The sequence below is a fragment of the Nicotiana attenuata genome, chromosome 1, assembly GCF_001879085.1.
Source record: "Nicotiana attenuata strain UT chromosome 1, NIATTr2, whole genome shotgun sequence".
NCBI classification, from domain to species: Eukaryota; Viridiplantae; Streptophyta; class Magnoliopsida; order Solanales; family Solanaceae; genus Nicotiana; species Nicotiana attenuata.
Window position 1 is genome coordinate 18,839,389 of NC_031989.1, and position 5,234 is coordinate 18,844,622.

Below are 5,234 nucleotides of genomic sequence, written 5' to 3' on the forward strand. Positions count from 1 at the left end.
AGGAGGCACGAAAATATCTTCACGCGCCCATAATTACGGGCTACACATCAAGTCATAATAGAATCAAACACTTAATAGTTCATTTATTATCCAGCCGACTTCGTCGTCACTACCAAGTCATATAGATACATCCCGCAGTACTAACATACTCATCACATGGATATCCAACCGCCATTCCGGCTAATAAGGACAATACCGAACATACAAGTTCAAAACACTTGTTCACACAATCAGCACCTCGGCGCTCAAGCCATAGGCAAGGATCCGGCCTCAAGTCCTCCAGACTGGCCCAACATACCCACGAAGATCACATCTCGCCCCTCGATCGGGGAATCACAAACCATCAAGGCATATATATTACTGAGCGATCATGTGCGCATATAGACATGTGGAAGGAATTTCAAGAGTTATATCTCAAGCTGAATCAAGTATGCACGATAAGAGTACCAAGAATGGGAAGTTTTTCCTAAAGGTTCTGCAGCCTCTCGAGGATAAATACAGACGTCTCCGTACCGATCCGCGAGACTCTACTAAACCTGCTCATGACTCGTGAGACCTAGTAACCTAGGCTATGATACCAACTTGTCACGACCCAATTTCCAAACCCGGTCGTGATGGCGCCTCTCGTGAAGACAAGGCCAGCCCACAGAACAACAACGCCTCTTTCAAACCTTTTCTTTTTAAAACATAAATGATTAGATAATTACAACTTAATGACAATAACAAACGATATATATACGACCCAACATAGCCCGACCGGGGTGTCACAAGTCACGAGCATCTAGGGAAGTCTGAACACGACCACAGGGTTAATAATATACAGAATAAAGTTTAGAATCAAAAGACAAAGTCCGATGCCGCGAACGCCGGCGGTCACCTTGCTCAGCTACGATAGCAAATCCTCAACCAGCTCAAACCCGCTACCGGGTAACCAATACCTGCATCTGCACGCGAGGTGCAGGGAGTAAAGTGAGTACTCCAACTCAGTGAGTAATAAAGGTAAATAATAACTGAGCAGCAAGAAATCACGAAAGGCACTCCATCATGCTATATAGAACAGTGCAACCCTTTGAGAAAACAGTAAAACCGTGAAATCCTTTAGAACATCTATCTGGGCTCAATTACAAACCTCTTTTGAAAATATCTTTTTCAACAGTTAAGCAAATGAATGCGAAACAGATAGTGCAAGTCAGCACGTAAGTCAGCCCCTCGGGCACAGCACTCCATTAACAAATAACACCAGGGTATCTGGTAAACAGTACAAGAAGTAGCATGGATGCCAGTGAAATGAGAGTGCTGAATGTCATGACACGTAATACAAACAGGAACCAATGCATGAGTGCAATGCAATGCATATGACCGGTACACTCAGGTACCCACTGCGGCGTGCAGTCCGAGCCAACCATATACAAATACCGGTACACTCAGGTACCCACTGCGGCATGCAGTCCGAGCCAACCATATATATATTACGTCGACGGCGCTCACTGGGGGTGTGTACAGACTCCGTAGGGGCTCCTACAGCCCAAGCGAAATAATCAAGCCATCTCGTGGCATCAACCAGGCCCTCGGCCTCAATATCAGTACAGTACCGCTGCGACGCGCAGCCCGAGCCAACCATATGTCCAGAAATCACTATAACACTGCTGCGGCGCGCAGCCCGATCCATGCTCAGTCCAGAAATGCACATAAGCCACTTGGGCAATATTAAATAACAGTTCTCAGCTCAAAACGTCAATAAATGTTGTTTAAGTTCACAAATCTTAGAAAAAAATGGCTGAGTTTGCAAATTGGTATTAAAACCCTGGACCGAGATCAAATAGTATGCAAAAATGATGCGAAAACAGTGATATCAATCCCTGAAGGATTCATATAGTTGGCACGAAGCCCAAACATGGCAATCAGCCCAAATAGCAGTGATAACAAATAATTTCCAGTCAAATACGTAGTAATTTCATCAATCGGGACAGACCAAGTCACAATCCCTAACGGTGCTCTACCCCACGCTTGTATCCGGCGTGCAAGCCACCTCAATATAGCAATGTGATGTGCAAATCCGGGGTTTCAAACCCTCAGGATATCATTTACAAGTATTACTCACCTCGAACCGGTGAAATCTCTAGCCCGCGACGCCTTTGCCCCTCCAATCGGCCTCCACGTGCGTCGAATCTAACCAAAATCAGAGCGAATACATCACACTATGCCAAGGGAACAATACCCAATCGAAAACAATCAAAATATAGCAAAAATCTCGAAACTAGTAAAACCCGAGCCCCGGGCCCACTTCTCGAAAAATTACAAAACTCACATTACCGGATTCCTCGTCTCGCCACGAGTTCATACATACCAAGAACTCCCAAATCCGAGCTCAAATGGCCTATCAAATCCCAATTTAAATTATCAACAACTCAAGCCCTAGCTTTACCCCTTTTTGAAGAATTTCAACCAATTTCCATGTTAAATCTATCAAAGTTCCATGTATTTAGGCCAAGGGACTTACCTCTAATCACACCTAGTCGAAATCCCCCTTCAATTCCGTCCAATAGCTCCCAAGCTTGCTTAAAAATGGTGGAAATAACATAACCCTCGCGGAACAAAATGAATATAAAACTCCTACTGGCTTCAGGGGTTTCCTCTTCTGCGGTCCCCACGCCCGCTGCCGCGCAACCGCTTCTGCGGCTTTTGTCCGCTTATGCGGAATTTCATTAAAACTCAAGGGCCGCTTCTGCGACACAAATTTCCGCTTCTGCGGAAGCTCACCTCCTGGCCAAACCCGCTTCTGCGATCCCTGTCCGCTTCTGCGGACTCGCTTAAGCGAAAAGTGTTCCGCTTCTGCGGAACTGCCCAACTCCACTCCAGACCGCTTTTGCGACCAAGATTACGCTTCTGCGGAACCGCTTATGCGGTCCATTTCCGCAGAAGCGGAAATACCAGATACCAGCAAAATCTGCCATTTCCTCAACTTGAATTTCATCCCGATAGCCATCCGAAATCACCCCGAGGCCCCCGGGACCTCAACCAAAAGCACCAACATGTCTTAAAACATCATATGAACTTGCTCCAATCATCAAAACACACCTAACAACACTAAAATCATCAATTCACATCGGATTCAAGCCTAAGTTCTTCAAGAATTTTCCGAAATGCACTTTCGATCAAAAACCCAACCAAATCACCTCCGAATCATCTGAAATTTTGCACACACATTCAAAACTCACCTAACGAAGCTACTGCAACTCTCGGAATTCCATTCCGACCCTCGGATCAAATTCTCACCCATCAACCGGAATTCGCCAAAATACTAACCTCGCCAATTCAAGCCTAATTCTACACCGAGCCTCCAAAATCAATTCCGATCACACTCCCAAGTCACAAATCATCCCCCGAAGCTAACCGAATCACCGGAAATCACATCCGAGCCTTCTAACTCATAAGTCAATGTCCGGTTGACCTTACCAACTTAAGCCTTCCTTAAAGAGACTAAGTGTCTCATTTCCTATCCAAACCAATTCAATTCAACTATAACACACACATACCGATAACGAAACTGAAGAAAGCATGAAATGGGGAAACGGAGCAATAACACATGGACGACCGTAGGTCGGAAGACGTCACAAAGTTAACTACGTCTTTCTTGACAACTTCTTGCATTGCTAGATTAATAGTCTCCTTTGGGGTGGACTAATTGCTTGTAATATCCTCCCATAAGGATCCTATTGTCAAATAGCTGACTGATTCCTTTGATGTCAGCTGTAGCCACCCTATATGCTCTTTTGTGTCTCTTAAAACTCTTAATTTAGTTTTATGTCCCTGTCGTCAGTTAAAGAAATGAAATAATTAACCTGGAAATAATTCAGGTTCAAGAAAGATAATTTGTCAAATGAGAAGGAAGCAGTTTGAGTTCAATTTTTCAGTTGAACTTCTTCTGGTGAGATTTTCTATTTTCCTGAATCTTTTTCTAGTGTTTCAGCTTCCTTTCTGATTGTAGGATTCACACTGTGTGGTACCCTGATCTGACCACACGCATCTTTTATAATGAATCAGTAATTAATTGATTATCCTTGAATATCATCTACAAAGTCATCTATAAGCATTTGAAAACCAAGATGAATGAACTCCATTCCCAGGATATTCATCATTTTCTGCATGTCAAAAATTAACTCTTTCTGTCAACATACCAAATTAGTTGTCCTGATGAACATCAAATAATTGCCTTCTCACTGTTGCCGAGAAACGATCTAACACTAAAATTAATGGTACCGTCCAGTATTTCTCCTTTCCTTCAAGCACTATAAAAATCACTGGGAATACAAATTTGTCAACTCTGACAAAGGATATTTCTAATAATTCTTTTTGGTTCTTAGTACGTGATCAGCTAATGAAGAGACACACCATATCTTCATTTTCACCAAGTTCTAATTTCCGTGAAAATTGAAAGAAGGCATAGATTTATTAAGCGAACGCTGAATCACATAACGCTTTTCCAAAGTGAGTACCCTCCCACGGTAGCAGAGGAATTGTAAACTTCCGGATCACCAAGTTTTTGAGAAGTCTTATTTTTGAAGTATAACACTACTATTTTTCTGTAAGCTTAACCACTGAAACTTCTTCCAATTTTCTTTTACTTGACAAAATTTCTTTGAGAAATTTAGCATATGAAGGCATTTGCGTCAAAGCATCTGTGAAAGGTATGTTAATGTAAAGTTGCTTCAAAATCTCTAGAAACTTTGAAAACTGTTTGTCAAGCTTTTCTCTTTTCATCTTTTGGGGAAAAGGGAGAGGTACAGAGTGAGGATTTGTTATCAATTCATTTTCTAGTATATTTTTCCTTTTATCCTTTTGTTCTTTTGGAAATTTAGATTCTATTTTATTCTCACCTTCATTTACCTTTCCCACTTCTTGTGGCTTTCCTTCTCTAACTGCATATGGATCATCAAGAGATTTACCTGATCGTAGAGAGATGACTTTGAGGTGTTCTTTTGGATTTTTCTCAGTGTTGCTTGGTAGAGCACCTTGAATTTGTCCAGATATGAGGGTTGCTAATTGGCTTACCTGAATTTCCAAATTCTTGATAGCTGAATGTTGACTTTCAACCTTCTCATCAGTAGCTTTAATGAATTTGTACATCTGGTCTTCAAGGCTTTGTTGATGAGCTCTTTGAGGTTGCTGCTGATATTGTTGAAAACATTGTTGCCCTTTATTTTGATTTTGAAAACCAGGTGGTCCCTGTACCT